This window comes from Camelus dromedarius, chromosome 13 (assembly GCF_036321535.1).
Source record: "Camelus dromedarius isolate mCamDro1 chromosome 13, mCamDro1.pat, whole genome shotgun sequence".
In the NCBI taxonomy this organism is placed as follows: Eukaryota; Metazoa; Chordata; class Mammalia; order Artiodactyla; family Camelidae; genus Camelus; species Camelus dromedarius.
The window spans coordinates 41,318,098-41,343,646 of NC_087448.1; positions in this window are offsets into that span (position 1 = coordinate 41,318,098).

Genomic DNA, 25,549 nt, shown 5'->3' on the forward strand with positions numbered 1-25,549 from the left:
CTTAAAATGTTTTTTTCCTAGTCTATAATTACTCTTATCCTTATAATCATGTTAATATTAACTAGGATTTTTTTCCCCCTTCAGGATTAGCCTCATTCTATAGATATTTATATGTTTCAGGCCTAATTTGCAATATATTTTTTACACAATGGTCATTTCAAATACATTTTTACCATCATTTAAAAATGTTTCTTGTAACTGCTTAGGAATGAATACATTTAAGTATTACCTCATCTTTCTGAAATGCTTAATGAAAAAATTTCAGAAAAATTTTCTCAAGGGGCACAGCAAAAATGTGACTACTTAATGCACAAAATGAAGCAGATTGTTAGTCAGGGAACAAGCCCCCTAACTTATTTGCATTCTAAGGACTTAATTGATTTTCCTATAAGGCTTATACGGTAAAAATTTTTGTTATTGTTTTTGTTTTTCATTAGCTTCAATCTAGGTAATTAATTTTCAGTCTTAAAGGAGGAAAGGATAGTGGAAGGAAATAGTTCAAAGTGCAAAACAGTTTGTTTCCGTGAATTTCTGGCCCTATTTCATTGTGTCCACATGCTTATAAACCCCTTGCTCTGATATCATTAGTGATCATATTAGTTGTTTGCTCAGTGATATGTCTTTATTATTTGTCAATCAAAAATTCAAGGAGAAGGCAAAATATGATCTAAAATTTGAGTCATTTTATTGAAGCCCTGGAATGAGAATTAAGAGTTGGCTTTTCATTGAATGATCGGCTTTCTAATTATGACTTTATTCTTAGAATTAAAAGAAGACATATTTCCTTATCCCCACTCTTTCGTCTATCTTTTGAGATATAAAATTCTTTACATCTTTTAAAATAATTTTTGCAAATTGCATGGCATAAGAAAATGTATTTTGTAGCTGGACAACCTTTTGGAATCTCACCTTGTGACTTTTTTCTAATGATATATCATTGGTTTTTATAAATGATAATGTGAATGAAAGTACTGCAATGTGAATGAAAATACTGCAACCGTATCAGTAAACAAAGAATGCTGAAAACAAGTCATCAGTGGTTGCCACCACCCCCCAGTGGGGACAGGTCTGCAGCCCGGCCTCTGCAGCCACTCACAATGGTACACTCTGAGCAGACTCAGAATAAGAAAGGACAGGATACTGGCCCTAGATAGCTAGGTGCTTGTCAAAGGAAAGAATTCAGTGAGCCCAAATATTTGCTTCCTCCCATACATAGAAAAGCACTAAATTCTTTGAGATGCCTGGTTTTCTTTATATAACAAGTAATCTTTTATTGTTCCAACTACCTGGTCTTTTCTGTAAAGCTCTTATACTGTTAAAATTATTTCTCTAGCTCCTCCCCTACCTCTTTGGAGCAGTCCCTCAGAGTGATTGAGAGGCTGTCATCCTTGCTCAAGTCCTTCCGCCAAATAAAGCATAACTCTTAACTTTTAGGCTGCACATTTATTTCAGTCAACACTAGTTATTTAAATCTTCCATCATGTGTATTTACTGTGCAAATCATTGTGGGTGCTGGCTGGCAGTGACTCTCAGTCTGGCTCTTCCTTCCCTATTCCTGGGTGACAACTAGGGACACTGAATAAGTGCTTTTCTAACATTTATTTGGCTAGGAATCACAGTGAGTCTGGTTAAAATGCAGGCTCTGATTTAGTAGGCCTGGGGAGATGCCTCAGATATCCATTTTTAACAAGCTGTCTATATTACAAATAATTATCATCATTATCTTTATTAGTATTATTTTTCTCTGCAAGAATAAATTTTACTCCTCTCTGAATCAGCTACTTGATTTAAAAGCTTAGCACTCAACCAAATAGCATGTAGTTTTCAGTACTACGTTTATATAATAAAAGTAGCAGTAAGATAAAACTCAAATGTATTTAAGATTTTTATTTTCTTGTAGTGACTTTTTACATAAAATAGGATTCACGCCTTGATAGATTATTTCAAAGTCAGCAACCCAAGTTGATAAAACCTTTCACAGAAGAAAAGCATTATTCCTGGGAGAAGAGGCACAAGGCCAGATGATTCAAAAGGAGACAAAACTGCTCTGGAGCACATAAGCCCATTTTTATTTTTTATTTATTTATTTTCCTGAAATAGCTTCAGTAGTAGCTTTGTGGTTCTGAATGCACCATGAATTGCTTCAGGACAAAACAAGTATTTCTTTGAGAACAAGCACAGTGAGTGACTGGGCCAATTCATTTGTGTGCAGACAGCTGTATTCCTACTATACTGTAGGCCTTGCATATCGTTAAATCTTAATACTATCAACAACAAAAATGGACATCTTAGAATTTTCAACCTGTCACATAGTTTAAAATGTACAATTTCCTTTTTTTTTTGTTTTTTGGCACACACTTGAAGGTTTTCTTAACTCATCTTCTACGTAAGTCTAAATGTCTAATTTCTGCATGCTAAAAATTTTACTTATGCATTGGCATAGCAAGCTGGACCCTGACAATTTATGTTAATATGGATTTAGGATTTGCTTTATAATCAAACATAGGTTTCTATATAGGCTCCAAGATATTTATAATTTCAAGCTCAGTTTGGAGCTTTTTGTTTTTCTTTTAGTATCGTATTTTTAAATTTATATTACACCAAAAAAACAGAAAGAGAAACAATTTTAAAAGTATGAGCCAGAGGATTTTCTCCCATGTCCCCCTAGATCTGGACTGGGGGTGGCCTCTGCTGTCCCAATTTTGCTGAACTCACCTCTCCAGGTCAGTCAGCTCCCAGGAGGTGGGCTCCGTGTGGTAAGGGTGGGAGGAGGGGCGGAGGGGGCATGGGGAGGGGGGTGCCCTGGCAAGCCAGAAGATTTTCTCCCGCGTCCCTGTCGACCTGGCCTGGGATGAGCCTCTGCTCTCCTACTTTCACCAGATGCAAGCCTTTATGTCAGCCTGCTCCTGGGAGGGGGCGTGGTGCGGCCAGGGAATGGGGGCAATGACGTCTGGCGGCACTGGGTGTGAGGGGGCTGCCCCAGTGAGGTGGTCATTTTGCTCCCATCTCCTTGAAGGCCTGGCCTAGGGGTGGCCTCAGCTGCCCCAAGTTCACCGAAGGTACACCTCTAGGTCAGTTGGCTCCAGGGAGGCGGGCACAGTGAGGGCAGGGGCTGGGGGTGGCTGCAGAGGCAGAGGTGGTGGCGGGGGTAGGGGGCTGCCCAGGTAAGCCTGTGGATTTTCTCCCATGTCCCATTGGGCCTGGCCTGGGGGTGGCCTCTGCTGCCCCAGGTTGGCGGGTTGCACCTCCCAGGCCCCCGGCTTCTGGGGGGCCTCAGCGGTGTGGTCGGGGACGTGGGAGGGAAGACAGTGTCAGCAAGGCAAGGACTCACTGAGGACTGGGATCTAGCCCAGGATAGTCAATTCTCCTTGTCTCGTCTCTCTTCTCCCCCAGGTGGTGGCAGTAGTGCGGGCATCATAGGCCAATTCCCTTCCCAGCAGCAGCCCACCCCTGCGCAAGAGGAGAGCATAGGAGCCGGAGCCCAGGGCCCACTCTCTTCGCTCCGAGTGGAACTGGACCTGGAGATCAAGCCCCAGTGCCAGGAGTGCACCTGTACCTGGTCACTGGTGAGGCCAGATCTCCAGGGGAGCCCGGCCAAGCCCTTGGGGAGGTTGCCGCTGACCCCCTGATCCTGGAGGAGTAGGACCAGGAGGACGGTGGCGGTTGGGAAGGCTGGGCCATGGCAATCCACTGTGGCAGGGCTGGAACGCTGGGCTCTGGGTTGCTTTTTGAGGACTTGGCCTGGCCAGGTTGCTGGCTCCAAAAGGGCAGGACCCCAGGCCCGGACCACCTGCTGCAGCAGGTGCACTGAGCATGGGGGATGGAGACGACTCATTCCAGCAAGAAAATGTTGGGTAGCTGTTTTTTTCCTGTAGAATCACCTGGCGCTCTCGGCCCTCTAAGCAGGAGATGGCGTTGCTGCGGATCACTGCATGCTCCTAGGTATTCCTGTGTTTTGGAACTTTCTGGGGGTAAGCTATTTAGTTATTTTTCTTATTGAGATATGATGGACATATTACATTTCATTCACTTTAGGTATAATGACTTGGTATATGTGTAGATTGCAAAATGATTGCCACAGTGAGTTTCATTAACATTGACCGCCATGCATAGTTGCTATTCTTTTAAGAAGGACCGAATAGTATGTGACTTTTGGGGATTTTTTTTTTCCATTTAGTCTCATTCCCTGGAGATTTATCAGAGTTGTTACACCTGTCAGTAGTTTGTTGCTATTTCCTTGCTTTAGTATTCCATTGTATGGATCTATCACATTTTATTTATTTATCGGTTGATTGGGTATTTGGGTGATTTCCAGTTTTGTGCAATTTTGAATAAAGCTGCTATGAACATTTGTGTACATATTTTTGTGTGAACATAAGTTTTCATTTTTCTGGGATAAATGTGCAATGACTTCATTTTAATGATGGCCTAATATTTCATTGTATGATACTGTTTTTCATTGTATAAAGTAAGCACATAGTTTACTTAGCTGGTTATTTCCAGATGGATTGTTGATTTGGCTCCTCACCCCTCACCCCCTGCCTCATTTTCCTGCTGTTATGAACATCAGTGATGAGAATCTTATCAGCAAGTCTTAAGGCACATCCTTCTGTTTCTAGAAGTAGAATTGATGCCTCAGAATATGCATAATATAAATCTTAGCCTTTTCCCCAGTATCTTTCTGTTTTTCTTTCATAAAAACCTGCTGGACTCCTACAGCTGTGCCTGCTTCTCATGCCCTTGCTGGCACAGAGCATCTTTGTAGATGTCTGCCTCAGCCCTGGTGGCAGCACACACTTAGAGCTCCACTGCTGGTTGTCCAGTACCACTTGCCTGAGAAGAAATCTTTCAGAATAACAGATTACAGCAAGATCTTGTTTTGTGTGAGATTTGTGACTATCCTCTAGGAGTTTTGTAAAGCTTCAGAGGATTTGGTATGAGATGGGCTCAGAGAATTGCAGGAAATCAGTCTGAGTCCGGCTTTTCCTATGCCTTGTCTTCTATTTGTATCTTATATTCATCCAGAAGAACTGGACAAGGCCCTAAAAAAAGGAAAACCTTTGAGATGTGAATCACTTTTTATAAAAGCTGACTAATATAAACAATACAGATGTGTATGTGTGTGTGTGTGTTCTACGCCCATTTGAAGCTCTTAGAAATGAGATTTAAATATAGTCTTCTAATGGAACTGTTAAGTATAAAGACTGGTAAGACGCTTTTCTTTCTCTTTATACCAAAATGTGGCAATATTTCTCTGTGTGACTAGGCAGTAATTTTCAAGGAATAAGATAGGGTTAACAATATATATCTGCTAAAATCCAGGAAACACATTTGTGTTTTTCTGAGATAAATTAAATCTTTGGTTTGAAAATTACTTTCTGGTTGGAATGTGGCAAACTGACATTCCTTCCAAAGTAAGACTTCTTTTTATTTCTTTTTGTGTTTCAAGCTCTATAGTTACTTTTTTTTTTCCTTTACCTGTGATACTGTATGTAAGATGAATCAGGCTGATTCCAGTAAAAATTGTTTTACTGTTAGAATAGCAGTAAATAGAAGGTTGGATGATTTCAAGGAGGGATTGTTCTCACTAAAGTTTTAATGTCTCGTGACAAAGATCTACTTACACATAAATGGGTAAATGAGGTTAGCAGAATCTGGCATTTCTCTTTTTAAAGGTATAAGAAATTCTTATTCAGCCATTTAAATACCTTCTATAAATTCATAGCTGAAGACTAATAATGAGTGTAACAAAATGAGTAAAGCATGTAAAAAGCTTCTTCTGTGATAACTGTTTACTTTCTCAAGGATCATAAAGCCATCTCTTTTCTTGTCATTTTTTCTAATTATCATTATTCCTACAGGATTGGTGATGTTAACATGAAGTATCTAGACCTAGTAAGTTGACATGCATTTTGGCCTAGGAAAGAAAGTATGGTATTGAACATCAAGTTGGTCGTTCTTCTTCGTCTTCTTCTTTTTTTTTTTTTTTTTTAATCTGTAAAATGTTTATTATGTAAACCCAATATTTGACTTACAAATAACTACCCGGTAGATGTTGTACAATTGACTCATTATTTGTAGATTTTAAAAATTGATGTATAGTTGATTTACAGTGTTCTAGGTATACAATTAAGTAATTAGGTTATATATATTTTATATTCTTTTTCAGATTCTTTTCCATTATAGATTATTAAGAGATACTGAATATAGTTCACTGTGCTATATAGTAGGTACTTGTTGTTTATTTGTTTTATATATAATGGTATGTATCTGTTAATCCCAAATTTCTATTTTATCCCTCTCCCCAACTTTCTTCTTTGAAAACCATGTTTGTTTTCTATGCCTGTGAGTCTTTCTGTTTTGTAAATAAGTTCATTTGTATCATGGTTTTAGATTCCCCACATAAGTGATATTATATGATACTGCCTTTCTCTGACTTCACTTATTATGATAATCTCTAGGCCATCCATATTGCTGCAAATTTCATTTCATTCTGTTTTATGGCTGAGTAGTATTCCATTGTATACATGCACTACATCGTCTTTAATCCAGTCATCTGTCAGTAGACATTTAGGTTGTTTCCATGTCTTGACTGTTGTAAATAGTGCTGCTGTGAACATTGGGGTTGGTCATTCTTAACTCCAGGCATTATAAATAACCCAAGAATGCAGGAAGGGGGCTCTGCTTAACGGGGGAGAGAGGGGTGATCCCTGGGGGAGTTTTTGGTAGAGCATTTTCTTTGAACTCAGCCAGTCCAGCCTTTGTCAAACATAGTAAATATCCTCATTTTCCTTCAGGGCATTAGAAGCATCCTGGAATATGTTACCTTTATTGAACCCCAGAGTTTAATTTTGTTTTTGAAAAAAAAAATCTCTATAAGGCACATTATAGACAACTTTTTAATTAAAAAATAAGTACTTTTGTAATGATCATGGAAATACCTGCAGGCCCAAGAACTCCTAGAAGAATCTTTGACTATGAACTTGATTAGGCATGGGGACTCAAGCTACCCTGAGAGAATATGGTTTGCATTTGATTAAATGCAAACAGTAGCATCAGACACACAGATCATTTTGACTAAAATGATGATGTTTGATTCTAACCTGAGTGGTTGTTTGGAAACAAGTCAGCACCATGAAAATTAGTTTATTGAGGAAGTCAGAAGGTACTGGAGGAGAGAAAAAGTTACACTTTAAATAAACAAGATATATTATATAGATATTTAAAGAAAGGTTTGCTTCTGAAAATCTTGAGTGATGGTGAGTGTTATAAGTAATTAAGAGGAACTGAAAGACAGCAGTACATTTCTTGGTGCATAAATGGGGCAAAAGTCATTGGGTTTCCTCATCCTCTCTAGTGACAGGTTGAATTTTGGTGGATTATATCTTTGGGTGACTATGTGGAAGAACTTCCTGATACAGTTTGTGTACTTTTTGGATTTGGATAACGTTTGACAGTGACCATGCCTTTGCCTGCAGTGAGTGAATTGTCCTGCTCTAAAACTGTATTGGAGTCTGGTGGCCTCACACAATTTGTTAGTTCATAATGTCTGGCACTGACCTGTTTGTGAACATGGAATAGTCAGTTCCCATTCATTGCTCATTGTTGTGTTTGAACGACAAATACGTATGAGAGTTTCAGGGTCTGGGCTAGTACTGAAGCTGGATGACAGTGTGTGGATCCAGCCAGAGAAAACAGCCAGCCTGGGCACTTCAGGATTCCTCAAGTTTTTGAAGGTTGATTTTTTTGGGTTGCTTTTTTTTTTTCACTCTTCTTCTTCTCCTTCTTCTTCTTCTTCTTCAATTTTTTTATATAAGTGTAGTTGATTTACAATTAGTTTCAGGTGTACAGCAAACTGATTCAGTTATACATATACATATACATACATACATACATATATACATACATTTTCTTTTCAGATTCTTTTCCATTATATGTTAGTATAAGAAATTGAATACACTCCCCTGTCCTATACAGTAGGTTTTTGTTTATTTTTTTCATTTTTTAGTTTTATTAGGTAGAATTGTTATTTGACTGCATATATACAATAAATTTGTATTGAAATCCATATACACAATATACTGCATGTATTTTTTTTAATTTATATATATGTACTGTTCATTGTTTCTAAGAATATTTAGAGCTTTAGCTTTTTAAACTTATATAGTTATCAAAGGAATAAAGCCAACTACAAAATAAGAATTAATTCAAAGAGATACATACACCCTACTATTAACAGCAACATAATTTATAATTGCTAAAATATGGAAGCATCCTAAGTGCACATCAATAGATGAATGGATAAAGAAGATAAAGCACATATATGTAATGAAATATAACTCACCCACAAGAAAGAAGGATATTTTGCCATTTGCGGTCCTTCACTGTTTTTTTGTTTTTTTTTTTTCACTTCAAACACCAAAATTTTATAACTGGCATAAACATTTCCATTGTATCAAAAACAACAAAATACCTAGAAGTAAACTTAACCAAGGAGGTTACCTATACTCTGAAAACTGTAGAACACTGATGGAGGAAATTGAAGATGATACAAAGAAATGGAAAGATATCTTGTGCTTTTGGATTGTTAGCATCCACATTATCAAAATGGCCGTACAACCAAAAGCAATTTACAGATCCAGTGCAAACCCTGTCAAAACACCCATGACATTCTTCACAGAACTAGAACAAACAATTCCAAATTTTATATGGAACCATAAAAGACTCCAAACTGCCAAAGCAATCATATATAGGTTTTTTTTTCCTTTTCCTTTTGTTCTCTTTTCTTTCTTTTTTAAAGCTTTTTTATTGATTTATAATCATTTTACAATGTTGTGTCAAATTTCAGTGTAGAGCACAATTTTTCAGTTATACATGAACATATATATATATTCATTGTCACATTTTTTCCTCTGTGAGATACCATAAGATCTTATGTATATTTCCCTGTGCTATACAGTATAATCTTGTTTATCTATTCTATGACATTGAAATCCTAGTCTATCCCTTCCCACCACCTGCTCCCTTTGTTCTCTTTTCTTATGGTTTAATGATTAGAGAAGTTCCTTTAACATTTGTTGTAAAGCTGTCTTGGTGGTGCTGAATTCTTTTAACTTTTGTTTATCTGTGAAACGATTTCTCCATCAAATCTGAATGACAGCTTTGCTGGATAGAGTATACTTGGTTTTAAGTTTTTCCCTTTCATCACTTTAAATATATTGTGCCACTCCCTTCTGGACTGTAGAGTTTCTGCTGAAAAATCAGCTGATAACCTTATGGGAGTTCCCTTGTATATCATTTGTTACTTTTCTCTTGCTAATTTTAATATTTTCTCCTTATCCTTAATTTTTGTCAATTTGATGACTATGTGCCTCAGTATGCTCCTCTTTGGGTTGATCCTGTATGGTACTCTGTGCTTCCTGGTCTTAAGTGACTGTTTTCTTTCCTAAGTTGGAAAAGTTTTCAGTGATTATCTCTCTAAAACATTTTCAGATCCTTTCTGTCTCTCTCCTCTTTCTGTGACCCCTATAATGTGAATATTAGTGCACTTCATGTTGTCACAGTGTTCTCTTAAACTACCCTCATTTCTTTTCATTCTTTTTTTCTTTTTTTCTGTTCTGTAATAGTGATTTCCACTAATCTGTCTTTTAGCTCATTGATCCATTCCTCTGCCTCATTTAGTCTATTCTTGGTTCCTTCTAGTGTATTGTTAATTTCAGCGATTTTATTCTTCATCTCTGGGTATTCTTTATATTTTCCAACTCTTTGCTAAAAACCTTTGCTCTGTGCATCTATACTCGTCTTGAGGTCTCAGAACATCTTCACCATCATTAAACTCTCAGATAAATTGCCTATCTCCTCATCACTTATTTCTTCTTCTGGGATTTTATCTTGTGCCTTGGCCTGAGAGCTATTCCTCTGCTTCCTCATATTGTCTATCTTTCTGCTTGTATTTTTAGGTAGGTTAATTACATTTTCTCAACCTTGGACTCCTCTCTTGTCACCCAAGGGCCAGGGTCTAGCCAGTCCCAGTGTAGAGTCTGGCCTGTGTTTGTGGATTCCTTCTACAGGCTTTTATTGTTTTGTTGTTTCTGGTATCTGCCTCCTGGTGGATGAGGTGGGACTTGAGGCTTATGCAGATTTCCTGGCCGGAGGAGTTGGTACCTACCCACTGCTGGGTGAAGCTTGGTCTTGGACATCTGGTGGTGTCTAGAGGCTTATCTAGAGGTGTTTGTGGCTCAGGAAGTCTGCTGATGGGTGGGGCTGTTCACACCCATTATGCTTGGACTAAGGCTTCCCAGCCCTTAAGCCTGCAGGCTGATGGGTGGGGCTGGGTCTTGGTGCTAATGATCCAATCAAGATGTTAGCCTCTAGGAAACCTCATGTAGATGAACACTCCTGGAATGTCTGCCACCAACTTTTATGTCCTCTGGGTGAGCTGAAGCCATCCTGTCTCCCCAGGAGAACTTCCAAAGCCAGCAGGAAGGTCTACTCAGGTTCCTATGCAATCACTGTCTCTGCCCCTGGACCTGGTGCATATGAGATCCCAAGCACACTTCCCAAGAGAATGAAGTATGTCTCCCCCAGTCCCATGGGACTCCTGGAGTTAAGCCTCACTGGCCTTCAGAACACAGATGTCTGGGGTTTCCTCCCCCCAATGCCAGAACCCCTGGGGAGCCTGATGTGGGGCTTAGAACTCTCACTCCCTTGGGGGGACCTCTGCAACTTAATTGTCCTTCAGCTTGTGAGTTACCCACCCAGTGGGTATGGGGCCCAACTATATCACGAGTGCACCCCCCCTGCCATCCTTCTGTGGCTCCCTGTCTATGTTTCCAGTTGAAGCAGGTCTTTTCTGCTAGGGTTGTCTTTTTTCTCAATGGCTGTTTAGCAGTCCGTTGTGGTTTTCTTGTAGGTGTGAGGAGGGGTGAGTTCGTGGTCCTACTGCTACACCATCTTGACTGGAAATGAACTTTTCTATATTGATGAACTTTTACAAAGTGAACACACATGTGTCATAACCTAAATCCCAAACCTATCAACCACTCTGAAGCCTCCCTGTGTCCTGACCCAGTCAAATAACCTACCCACCCCAGAGTTAACTACTATTCTGACTTTGTGTTCATAGGTTAGTTTGGCTCATTTTTTAATTTAATAGAAACAGAATTACATATCTGCTTCCCCTTCCCCCCAGTGCTTTCATATGGCATTGTTTTTGTGAGATGTATCCTGTTTTGTGTGTGGCATTAGCTGTCTCATTTTCACTGAGGTTTAGGATAGTATCATATGAATACACTGCAGTTTATTTCTCTTCTACTGCTGATGGACATTTGGAGTATGTGCAGTTTGGGGCCCTTTAAATAATTCTGCTGTGGTAAATCTTGTACATAGCATTCTCTGCACATAGCACACATTTCATTCTATTAATTGTATACCTCCGAGTGGAACTACTTAGTCATTTTGTAAGTGTATTTTCACCTTTTATTAAAGGTGAAAATATATACTTTCATCTCCCAAGGTGAGTTCTTTGGTCACAAGAGAAATGGACTTTGTGAAAATGTTCTAGCTCCAGTAGCTTTTAATGGGAGCTTGTGAGACCTTGCTGTCATTCACCAGCACAGAGTAGCATGTCACAATAACCTTGTCATAAGACAAGTGTCACATCCATTGTCTTATGAGATCCACATAATAAGTAGTTCAGGCATCTTTATCCCCATGATTCAAGCAATGAAACTGAGATGAACCAACTTAGTGGTGGGGCTTTCACAAGAACTAGACGACAGCTAACATTTTTACCGCTTGCTTACTGTGGGCTTGATATTATGCCAGGTTCTTTACATATTAGATTTCATTTAATCTTACAGCAGCCCCATGAGGTATATTCTCCATTATCATCCCCATTTCATAGATGGGAAACCTAGGGTTAATCAGGTTAAATAAATTGATCAAGATCACATGGCCATAACCCAGCAATGCACTTGGATTGTCAGGTCTTTAATCTCCATGAAATATTTCTGTGAAAACTCTGTCATCTATTCTTGTATTATTTGTTCATTTCTGTTTTCAACAAACAAGTTTTTGAGCCCCTCCTTGAACCCCATGCTCATCATGAAATCTACCTACAGTGATTTCCTGACCTTTTTTGTTTTACGTGTGCTAGTGGAGAGAAAGTGATGTGCTGTGGCTTACTGTAAACCCCATCTACTTTACCACTATGTCTAGTGTTCTCCACTGATCTGCAGTGCTAATTAGTGTTTTTACAGGGCTAATTTGGCTCACTTATCACTGCTGTTTGGGGCTACACTTGTGTCACGGAAGGGATTTTTCTACATACCTTGTGTCTTTGTTGGCATAGCTGACACCATTTTAGTAGTGTGAATTCTAAATAGAGATGTTTACATTTGTGTGTAAAAGCTGAAAACAAGTATAGTTATATTAAAGGCATAACAATAATTATAGGAATCTCAGTGGTATAAAGTTGAGTATACATATCCAAAAACTCTTTAGTAAACCATAGGAAAATTAATCCTAGCTGCTGTAACAAATAATCCTTGAAATTTTAGTACTTTAATATCATCAGCAATTTATGTCTTGCTCACATCATAATTCCTCGTGTCTCAGTGGAGTTGGGGGTGGAACTCTGTTCCACATAGTCATTTAGGGGCCCAGGAGGATTTCTGTCATCAACACATGATTTTGAGGTCCTCCTGGCCTCATCAGTCAATAAGAAAAGGAAATAGATGGTTAGCATACTTCCTTTTAACTGCCGAATCACGGGAGTGTTACCTCCCTTCAGCCCACATTGTATTGGTAAGAACCAGCATATCCAGCTAAACTAGGTACAATAAGGCTAGGAAGTGTGGTTTGCTTGTTTGCCCAGAAAGAAATGTAAATGCGTTTGGTAGGCATCTAGCCAGTCTCTACCAGAAACTCCCCTTCTAACAGCCAAATATCCTTTCCACTCTTCCTTGAACAAAGACCTACTCAGCCCTTCCCCAACACAAACAGCCCAGAGTCCCATTCAAAATGGTATCCACCTGAAAGGCCAGGATTTCCAGGTGAAGCACAGTTCTCTTTATCAGGTTTCAGTGTAGCTCCTCATTGTCTACTAATCAGTGAACTAAAAGACAAGTTACTTCCTCACCTTACCCAATATATGATGTGTGAATTTGTATGAATACTCCTATACAAAAAGGAAAGAATGGGGAAGCTATAGCAATCAGTAGTGCAGCTTTGAGACCCACTGAAAGTCCTTATAAAGACCTCCTACCTTCAAGTTGGGCATTTTCCTTAATTTGGCCATTAATATGCTCTTAAGGAGGAACTGCTTTATATATATGTTGTTCCATGGAGTTCCTGGTTCCAGTGGTCTTGTGTTTCTTCACCATTGGCTTCAACTGATATGGGTTTTGGGGGGCATGGGGTATGCCCATCTTTGAGGATGAACTCTTTTCTCCACCCGCTTTCTGCCTGCAGGTAGGTGGTTCTAAGGCTGCAAGACAAGTCTCTAGCCTTTTTTTTTGTTTTTTTTTTTTTGTAGAGTTGTGGTTTCTTTGTCATCTTTGTCATTACAGCTCTTTCAAAAAGTTTTTAGGCTTCTGATCTGTTTGGTTCCAGTCAGTCCTATGTACCAGTAACTACAATTACAGAACATTAGTTTTTGTTTTTGTTTTTTTTTTCTGTTTAATTGCAGCTGTCTGATTATTATGAGGAGCAATAATCTCAAGTTTGAAGATGACAACTCTAACATGATATTTGCCAAGGAAATGAGTCACTCTTTTCAACGAAGAATTCTCATGAAATCTTGCTTTACTATAGCATTTTTCAGTGCTGAATCTTACTGTTTGAGTCCAGACGCAGAGAGTGAACCCAAGAGACCCTGAGTTTCTAGACTCTGTTCCCTTTGATTCCTTCTTTAAAAACCAGCCCATTCTGTCTTGAGCTCATCTTTTTCCCATAGTATCTTGTCAGCAGTAGCCAGTAGTAGCTGGCACTTCAACACTTCCTGTCCTCTCCTGCTGTTCTCAGACTGCTGAGGACCCCAGACTTGGGAGCCAATGGTCATACTTATAAACCACTGTAGGTGACAGCTTAGCAAATATTTTGTCACTTTAAATAAAATGTGAGTTTCCCCCTCTCCAGCCTCTAGTATCAGTTCCTTGCCACCCAGAACCCGACCACTAAGCCCACGACACTTTTAGCTTCTTGTCACCCGAGCCTCACATTCTAAAGGCCAGGACTGGTGATGGTCCTATCTAGACTGGAGGTGGAGAGGAGTGAGGTTCAGCTGGTGCACGGCAAGCACGGGGAGCAGTGTTGGTGAGCGCCTAGCCAGGTTCTGCCGCCACGAAGAAGGAAGAGTTCTTAGGTTTTCTGATCATACCAGCTACTTCTAACAGTTATTTCTAGCAATTATTGAGAAGCCAATCTACCTCATTGAATTGGTAGCCTCTTAAACTTTTCTTTAATCGTACTTTATAAATTACAAAATTAAGTAATTGACCTCATTGACCATGATTAAGGTAATTTGAAAATGACAATATCCATATTTTTGGAGCTCCCATAATATGCTGATGTTCAACCACATGTATAACATTTCCTTAAGGGGTATTTCTCATATTTAAAAAAATGTAATGTTCTGAAATGTTACATTGCATTTAAGTGTTTTAAGCCACAGGAATTACTTCATTAAAAAATTCTAGTGATTTTCTTTTAAGATTATCCTGTACTTTGATGAAATTCATGCATTTTAATATTTATATTTTGTGCTTCATTGATATAAATTATGGTTGCTTCTTTAGTTTCTACCGGAAATGTATGAAGTGTTTTTTCTGCCTCAAATGTATGTTGACTATAATATGGATAAAAGATATATTACAAAAGGGCCATTTAGATTCATTTTCCATTTTTCTTAAGCAAAAGCAATTTCAGTCTGGTTTGGTTTGGCTTTCCTTTGAAGTAGGTCTTCGAGTCAACCATGAAATCTCTAATATTATACTGTGTTAAAATTATTATCTGAAATTTAAAACAATTATGTGACACTATGTGAGTATACTCTGTTATCCAGAATTGTAAGTAACACAGTTAACATTAATGACCTAATTTGAGAGTTACAGTTATTAAATATATTTAATAGTATTATATATGTCAATAATTGAGTGTGTTTTCATGTGTATCATGTGTATACATATATGTTAATAAAACTAATTTTGAGGAGTCATACAGGGTTCATCCTCTGTGTCCTGCTTGTTTTATAGCTATAAGAAATTGGCTGAGAATAAAGAAACTTAATTTGTTAACCCTTTACCCCTTAAGATGAATCCAAATGTTATGTATCAAGAAACACAAAATGTAAACCAATTTTTGGACAAAAATGAAGAGCATATAGTTTTACAAAAGTCAACAAATGAAGGTACAGAAAATAACTGTCCAAGAGTAAATACTGTGGAAGAACAAATAGATAAAATGTACCTTGATATTTTGAAGAAAAAAAAATCTGTTGGTCCTTGATTATTACCCTAGGATGACAAAATACATAAGGTAAGTGTTTATAGTTTATATTGATTTGACGTATTGATAAATGAAGTTACATAAATACTGCTGATAGCTATGCACTTCATGAGCCAGCCGGACTGATTACAGACTAACCTCCACGTTTATCCTGGGTATCTGTGAGCTGTATCTGTTACAACACCCTGTCCCCCCCAGATTTTAAAATGCATTAGCTTTCTCTTAGAAATCATTCTTTACATTTTTTATTTTTTAAATAAACATAGTCCAGAATTTGACTAGCATAAGAAAATTAAGTTTATTCTAGTACTTTTTATTCAATCTTAACTGTAGTCTGTGTTGTACAAAAGGAGGTGAGTTGGCATTTCATATAAATGCTGTTAGCGACTGTTGAGAAACTTCCACATCTCTGCTCCTTGTTTCTGTGTTCTTGATTTATTCTGATTTATAGTCTCCATGACTCCAGTATTCCATTTTTATTTTATGGTTTTGATTAATGTAGTCACCATAAACTAATCATAAACTATCTCCAGTTCCTTGTGGAATAAGGCAGGGTGCTTATCAGTTTTTACCTTGAGAAATCTGGAGAAAAAAGATAAGATTTTAAGTCTTTTCAACTGTGCTCTTCCCCACTCTCCTCCATGTTCATTCTTGTAATTTCATGTCTTGCTCTCTGGCAAGCCTATTTTGTTTTATTATTTTGATTTGTTTTTCACTCCTGACTTTGAAGATGTGCTTAAGAATACTAAATTTCTAATGAATTAGGCTTGGAGAACTCTAATGTCATGACTTGCCTTCTACAAACCGTGTTCTTCAGTAATCATGATGGTTTTGCCTTCTGTTAAATCGTATTTACAACTGCCACTAACGTTTATTAAATTACTAAAGAGTTTATACTTGTGCACAGACTTTTAGATCTTGACTGAGTTCTGGAGAAGAAGAGTCTGGGATTGGTACACAGATACCACACAGGAAAGCCAGAAGTGCCCCTCCTTTATTTAAAAGAAAACCCCAGAGTGGATTATATGCATCAGTGAGGAGCTCAGGCTATGGCAAACCTAGTTCACCATTCAAGACATTTTCTACTCTTGAAAATAAAACTTCAAAGGATATTATGAAAAGCAAAAACTTGAGATCCATCCCTGCCTCAAATCAAGCTAGGAAAAAAGGTAATTATATGCACTTTTCATAATAAAATTCTGTATGTATAATGTATTATTTCATTTTCCTTATTCTCTACTTTCCCTATTTCTTTCTTTCCTTCTGTGAACTTTCCTTATTTGTAGAAAAAAATAATATTAAGGTGCTACATTCCATCTCTGAAAGACACATTAAGTTTAGTTCAGAGGGTTTTTCTGTGGGAACCCATGATTGGGTTAACAAATTGTAGCAGACCCCAGCCACCTGTCACTTTTAAGAAGAACAAATGTGCATAGAAACTACTTTGCAAGCACGTGTCTGTGCGTCTGCACTCCTGTCTCCTTGCATAAAAAGCGGAGACAATGCCTTGCTTGCATATTTGAGGTTTTAAATAGCACTCTGCTCACAATGACCCAGGACCTCAGCTACAAACGCTGGGAATGCCTGCTGTTAGATAGTCTGTTACCCCTAATACAAGGAACTGGCTGGTCTGGTGGTCTGCTCTGTAATTAACATATCTATCTAAAGAATGTATCTTGTTCCTTTCTCCCCATGACTTCCCTAAAGATAAACAAAGCCTTTGTACTCATTGTGACTTCTACAATCTTGATCCCATCTTTTCTTTCCCTAAATTCCTGCATTTCATCACACAACTGTTAATGATTTTTCCTTTGATTGTACACAATAAATGTGGGAGCATTTGAGAGGCTCATGGAGTTGGCTCCAGACTCCCTTTCACTCTCTTGACTTTTTCAACAGTCTCGAGTAATTCATTCCATCTCGGTGGGACTTCTGCTGGCCAGAACCCTCATTTTTCATAATTAGTTCTAGGTTTTCCTGAATGAGACCCAGAAAGTATGGGAAGTGAATGTAAGATAAGAGAGTCAAACCCCTCCTCATCTGGTTGGATTTGTAATATCCAAAATGTTTGCCAGAAAATAGCCATAAGTTCAGAATGCAAAGGGCAACATACAAATGAAGGTGGATACAGAGAGAAATATCTGGATGTGAGTTCGGTCTAGTGTTGGGGAGTCCAGATGTTTTATCAATCACCTGCTTGCATTTATACATCCCAGTGCCACTCTGAGTAATTTCCTGAAGGAATCATCCATCTTGGCTGGAGGAAACGGTGGTTTCCCACATGGGACCCCACACCACTATTAATAGGAATAGAAACACTCAAGTCAGACCGGCTTTCCTGTTGCCTTTAGACTCCGACGGGGCCAGGAGGGCAGTAGAGCCAGAAGCGCTTTGTGCTTTCTGTTGTGGTTCAGCTGAATAGGTGATCAAGGCCATCACTGCTACCTGCTTTGATGGAGGAGAGCTAGCCTCACTGGGAAACTCACTTCCAGCTTAAAGTGCCTCCCCTGCCTTTCCTTGTAGTGATCCATCCCAGGACCACTTGGACTCTATTAAAGTTCGTTCAGCATTAAAGTCTCCCCTCTTCTGTCTGTGTGGCTGTGTGTCCGCTGCAGCAGCCTGCGCATGTCAGATGTAAATCTCGTCTCTGTCCGCGAGCAGGAGAGCAGCAGGAGGGTGGCTGTTCTGTACACACAGGAATCAGATTCTTCTGTTGGCTTAATGCAGCATCCTTCCTTCCTGTTCTTAATGCGGAGACCTCAGATCCCTTCCCCTAAGAGGCGCCTTGTGTTCTCTTACTGTTACGGAAATGACAGGCCAGTCAAGAAACAAGCACCACTCGGAGGGTTGGAGTACTCAGATGTATTATGCCGGCGGGCTCAAAGGGGCTTCTGCTCCGAAGCTCTGAGCCCCTTCAAGATGTGCACATGAGGTTTTATAGGGTAAAGTACAAGCTTGGGGTATTAGGCCAATAGGCATGGAACAGCTTTAGCAGCATTATCATCACAAAAGTGGAGGCGGGGAGGAAGCAAACCAACATTCCAAAGCCAGATATGTATCTTTGAAAATCCAGCTGGCTAGCAAAAAATACATGAACAGCAAACCAACACTAATTAACCTAGATTTACAAGTTAGTCTAGCAGAACTCAGATCAATCAGTATTCCAATACTTAGATTTGTGAGTTATCTTGTTAGCCCAGCCCAGCTTTTCCTTCACATTAGTTTCTCTTCCTTTTCTGTGGAGCAACTGCTTGTGCTGCTGTCATCTATTCATTGTTGTTAATAACTAACCCTCCACTGGATCTAGTGCTTAATGTTATGAAAAACACTCAGAACATTTCCCAAATTTTAGAATCATCAAGAGGATTGTGGAGGTTTTTCATTAATGTTTTAGGAGTATTCATCCTTTCTGTACCTCTGAGAGCAAAATAATGAAATTTTGTTTTTAACATTATTTATTCTATTATATTTATTTTAGATAAATTAACCCCCAACATTTCTGGTTTACTTTATCCAAATTCCCTCATATAACAAGTGTTTTTGGACACTACCTGGGTCTAGGCACTGTTGGATGCCCTCCAGTTATGTTGGTAAATGAGGCACTGCCACCTCCCCTCCCCCATCTCATCGAGCTGTCATCTGATGAGAAGGGACAGACACTTAACAATGAGCATACAAATCAGTAAGTGATGTTACATGCTAAGGAGAAATAGAAAGCAGAGCAAGAGAGTCGGTGGAGTCCAGCAGGTCACCATTTGAAATAAGATACGGTCGGCCTTGGTGAGAGAGCCCTTTGAACAAAGACTTGTAGGAGGAATTGGAATTGGCTGTGTGGATGTGTGGGGGAAGCATATTCCAGAAAAATGAAAGTGCAGAAGTCCTGAAGAGGGAGGAATAGCTGGCATTTTGGGGGTCAGCATAGATGCCCACATGCCTGGGGCAGAGTGGGCAGAGGGGGGAGGGGAAGGGGAGATCGGGCATCACAGGGACAGGCACAGTTGGCTTTTCTAGGGCATTAAGCAGTCTTGGGCTCTCACTCTCAGTGTGGAAAGGTGAGCCACCGGAAAGTGCTGAGCATGGGAGTGACTTCAACTGATGCATCCTTTAGACAGATTCCTTGGGCTGATGCCATTGACCATATGCACACAAATATAGACCCACACCACAGGGGCACAGGAAGAAGCACAGAGACCAGTTAAAAGGGGGTTTGAGGAATCCGGGCTGGGAGTGGTGGGGCTCAATCCAGGGTGGTGGCAGTGGTGGTGATGAGAAGCAGTTGGATGGGGATGTATTTAGAAGATAGAGTTGAAAGTCTAAAAGATTGTTTTGGGGTTATGAGAGGCATCATGGTTGATGGCAGGTAATGTGGCTTGAGCAGCTGAAGAATGCAGTTCCTCTCCAGCTGGGATGTGGTGGGAGGCAGAGTGGGCTTGAGGGTGGAGAGAAGAAAAGGGGGGTTGAGCTGCTGAGATGCTAATTTTGAGATGCCTGTTCTGTGTGCAAGTGGAGATGACAAGGAGGCAGTTAGATGGCAGGGTCTAGGGCTGAGAGTGAGGTGTGGACTGTAGGTATCAAGAGTTGTTAAAAATGAATATTTTTGAAGCCATGGGTTTTTTTTTTAATTGAAGTGTAATGGATTTACAGTATTGCGTTAGTTTCAGGAGTACAGCAAAGTCAATCAATTTTTTTTGCAGATTAAATTCTGTTACAGGTTATTACAAAACATTGGGTAGAGTTCCCTGTGTTGTACAGTAAATCCTTGTTGCTTAACTATTTTATGTACAGTAGTTTGTGTCCATTAATCCTGTACCTTTAATTTGTCCTTCCCCCCACCTCCCCTTGTTAACCACAAGTTTCTTTTCTGTCTGTGAGTCTTTCTGTTTTAATATATATTCATTTGTATTATTTTTTGAGTTTCCCATGCAAGTGATCTATAGTTTTTGTCTTTCTCTGTATGACTTACTTTATTACACGTAATATTCTCCGAGACTTCACAAAGATTTTCAAGGGAGCATATCTGGAGAGAAAAAGCAAATCAAGACCTGAGCCCGAGGCATGCTGACCTAAAGAGGTCAGGAGGGAGAGGAGTAACCTGCAAGGACAGAGAAAGATTGAGGAAACCTGAGCATATGCACTCCTGAAGCCAAGTGGGGCGAGTATATAGAGGAGAGTTGATCTGCTGTGTCCGCTGCTGCTGAGAGAGAGATAAGGACTGACAGCTGACCTTTGAGTTTAGCAGGAAGGAGGCCATCGGCATTGGACAAGCAGTTTCCGTGGGCAGGTGGCTGTTAAAGGCAAACTGGGTGGGAACAGGAGAAGTGGAATTGGCTACTTAAAGGTATAGACCTCCTGGAGGAAAGGGTGTAAAAGGTGGGGGAAGGGTCAGTAGCTGGCAGGAGGGTGGAGTCAGGGGAAGCCTTTGTTTTGCCTTGTTCTGAATTTAATTAGAAATCATGGTATGAATGAATAATAGAATGTTTACACTTTTTGGAAAGATGCAATAGCCAGGAAGAAATGCATGATGAGGGGAGTCATAGAGCACAGTCCTCGAGTAGAGGGGCTGTAATGGGGTCCAGTGTACAGTGGGAGGGTTGGCTTCAGGTGGGAACGTGGACAGTTCATCTGTGGAAAAGCAGAAAGGAGGAGGGGAGAGATAGGTGTGGATACTGGGAGGGGTAGAAGTGATGAGTGATGGGAGTGATTTCCTCTGGCTGCCTCCACTTCCTCTGAGAAGTAAAATGGTGCTGTGATGAGGTAGCAGTGAGGATGGGGCCGCGGTGCTAGAGGGGACCAGGCATTGGGGAGCTATCCTGGAGGGCTGGACTCCCAGCAGCAGGAAGTCTGCTCCAAGTTGGTTACCGTGAATGTGAGCTGGGACCAGGCAGGCAGGCGAGGTGTGTGTGTGTGTGTGTGTGTGTATTTATATGTGAACAGCCACTTTCTCCCACACGACTACAGGTGTTGGTAATTGTGTAGTTGGATTTACCAAGAAGAGTGGTTTTTGCCAAATGAGTGCAGCAGACTGAGAGAGGAGAAGAAAGGAACTACTTATGTGTATGGGATGTAAGCGGAGTCATGAAGGAAGAAGAGACATCGGGGGTGTGAGCAGTGTGAGACACACAGGATCAACAGAGTGAGTCCCAGGGGCCCGAGCACTGTGGGCATCCAGGTACCAGAGGTCATGCCTGGTGGGGGGTAGGACTTCCAGAGAGTAAATGCATAAGACTGAGATTTTTCTGGTAACAGAAAAAGACCTTGAAAGCCAGTGGGAGAGAGCAGCTGGGTCAGAGAGATATAAACAGGGAGGGATTGGAAGGGTCTCTGGTGAGCAGTTGGAAATTACTAAGAGTGAAGCCAGACATCAGGCCACAGTGGATGGAAATGAGGGGGATGGCATAGAGGTTGATAGGTGAAGGAAACAATATTTTTATGAACATTTCCCCTGATTTCAAAATTTCGTAGTGTTTGTGACTGCCAAAATAAATAAAAACACATCACTAAAATTCATATTTATTGAAGTACAATGGCAAACTATGATTTTTTTTGTTTTTGTACTGATCTGCTTTTTCTCATTAGAGTCTCCATTAAGTAGGATTTAAAAACAAACAAACAACAACAACAACAAAAAAAAAAACTCTGTATTTTTGTTAGAAAATTGCCCAGAGTGATTTTAGTTTTATTCCAAAGAACTGGAATTCCTTGAGGGTGGTAGTTACTTGTCACAGGTTGTGTGTCAGAGAAGCAGCCTCTGAGTCAGAGGTGAGTGTACAGAAAGTCTAGAGAATGTGCTTGGCATCAGCACTGGTTCTGAGGAAGCAGCCCCTCGTGACTGGGGCTGATGCAGTTTGAAGTCGTCTCTTTTTCACGTGACCAGGAAGCCTGGGCCAGTTAATTCAGAGCTCATGCACCTGTGCAAGGAGGCAGACCCCCCCCTTCTTTCCTGCTGCAGAATTCCTAGTCTGTGACTTTTGTCTTCCTTGTCACAAGATGGCTGCACAACATCCAGCCCTGTCAGGAGGAGGAGAGATGAAAGGTAAAAAGGTCCATGCCTGTTAACTCAGCAGCTTAATCAGAGAAGTAGTTAATGTCCTGGAAGCCCCATGTTGGAAATTTTTGCATTCATCTTATTAGTCAGAACTTTGATCCTGTGCCCTTGCCCCCAACCCCACCCCAGTTGCATGGAGTCCAGGGAGAGGGGTGTTTTTAACTGGCACATTGCTGCCCGGGGAAAAATTCTAGTGGGGAGGAAGAGGAGGTTGGCAGCTAGCAGTGTCTACCATGTGGTGATTTTCCTTTTTATTCTAAATTAATTTTCTTTGACTGTTGACACTTGTGTTTTTATTTTTAGATTGGTATGTTTATTGTCGTAAAAGGAATAGTTGCTAGTTATTTAAATTGAAAAATACAGAAAACTAAAAAGGAAGCAATAATTTAGCCAGAAACAGCTGGTGTCATAGTGGGTGAGCCTCATTCCATGCCTCTCGTGTGTGTGTCCTGCAGATGAAAGGAAGCGGGTATGAGAGCTGTAAAGGAGAAAGGCAGGCACGTGGACAAGTAAAAGTGGACAAAGCATTTTATAAGAACAGATCATACTTTATCAGTTCTTTTAAATAAAACATTTGGTTTCATTTTACTTAAATCTGTAAGGAGAAAATGAAACTTCATCCTGAGAAATGTTACATCGCAAAAGGTGTCTTCAAGTATATAGATTATGAAAACCCCTGAAAGATTGCCAAAACCTTATTGTTATTTTTAGCTGCTTTTTCTAGTTTTATACACTATCAATTTTCCCTTCTATTAAATATGTAGTAAAACTCTTACATACTCCACTCGCATGACTCCTACCCATTTTTGTTGGTTTTATTTTTTTAATAAGTACATTATTTATAACTTTATTTTATATACTATATATAATGTATGTGTCATATATCATATTATATATATTTATATGATTATATTATTTATAATCAATATACTTTTTATATTCTCTCCAGCAGCTCTAATTCCCTTAAGCATTTGAAAGTAGATATTGGTTCTGGTTATTACAGACCCAGAATGCTTTTCACCAGTCCATTAGGTATTGTTCCTCCATTCTGGAATTATTTTGATTGCCTTATAATTTGACTGATTTTCTTTGAATCCATTATTTTTTTAAGAAGGGCTCAGAAGTCCCAAATTCTGCAGTGTATTCATGTTTGAATTTTATATCTAAGCAACTTTTCTTTCCTGTATAAAATGAAAATATACTGTCCATGTACTATTACTGAAAATAACAACTTAGAGAAGTCAAAATTAAGAACTCAGGAAGGGAGAATTCTGGTGTAAAAGCACTGGCTAACTGCAGCTGGAGTAAGAATCACCTGCCACACTCCCGGCCACCCCATCCTGGGAAGAATCACAGTGCTGGCAGTTCTGACCCCTTCACTGGCCACGTTAATGGTCCTCCAGTGACTTGGAAGGATTAATGGACTGATTTTACAATGACTCAAACCATCCTTTAAGAAGGCTTTAAGAGGTTTCTACAGAAAAACTTCTACATCAAATTGCCCAATTAAATATGGTTACTACTCTATAAGGAAAAAACCTAGAAAAGATTTGAAGGAAATCTTGGGGTGAGGTACTTTTGGGGACTTGTTTCTCCTTTTGACTTTTCTATAGTTTCCAAATCTTTAAGAGCCATTTATTTCATTTTTAATGAAAGAAGTAAACTTTGTATTTAAAAAGTTAACATCCTAAAGAAATTATATTAAAGACATAAAATTTTAATTCTTCACTTACCTCAAAGGCAGTCAGGTAAACGTTCACTGGGGGTTCAGTTCAGGACCTGTAGGATTTGAATACGGGCCTCTGGATCTCTTCTAGGTATTTCCCTTAAACTTTCCTTTTGTATTATTAACTGAATAATTTATTGGCCTTAGAACTATTTCTGCTGTTTGGGGATTTATGAGGTACTTTACAAACCAAAAATTTGACCAAAATATACATGAATAACATTTTTTCTAATGTGACATATGATATCACAGTATTAGAGCAATATTATCACTGATTTTTTTAATCAACTTAAACTAGTTGTTACAGTTTCCATGCAATTTATATTATTTTAGTGATACTATAACTTGATATACTTAATATAGAAAAATGTGCTTTAAAGCCCACTTAATCTGAACTAAAATGCTTCATAAAGTTATCAGCTGCTCTTTGATTCTTCTTTTAGATACTTTTAGTTATTACTGTGAACATTTAAAAGAGTAATTTATTTAAAAGTGATGAAACCTGAAATTATTCTGATCCACACTCTCCTCACATTTATTTAGCTCCATGTGTCATTGGACATGAGCCTTGGGTCAGTTTGCCTCCACGTCAGATGGAGTAGATGCCAGTCCCGGGCAGGGATCCTGCGTGCGGGGTCCTGCGTGCAGGGGGAGAGCTGTGTGAAGGGGTTTGTTATGCACCAGCCTGTTGTGAGATCCTCACTTGTCTTAGCGCTCCCGTTGTATTAGTGATTCTTGTTACACAATTGCCGAATACACATTCAACGTAGTTTGTATTTGTGGTGCTTTTATCCATTGTTTATAATTTTTAGGAATATCTGGAGTAGGACTCACCCAACCTGCAGCTCCAGCTTCCCACGGTGAAAGCTGCATGGCTACCTTAGAAGTCTGAGGGCCCCACAGAAACTGACTCCTGTGTTCAGTTTCTGAATGTAGATGTTGATTTTCACAGTAATATTCATAACGGTTATATGGTCTATAATTATATGTTAAAATTACATTATAAATAATGAAATATATGAAATTTCTTCTGCACTGAATGATAACTCTAATCACTCACTCTTACTGAACATTTATTGATTTTCTTGTGTAGTAGAACATTGTTAACTGTCATTTTCATTTGTGAATTATTTTCCCTAACCCACTGTGTTCAAATCTAATATGTAACTCTACATACTGAAGTAATGCTTTTCCTTAAAAGGATTCTTCAGGATACGGCGGTGGGAACAAGGAAACAGAACTGACTATGTTTGAAAGATTTCAGGAAGCAG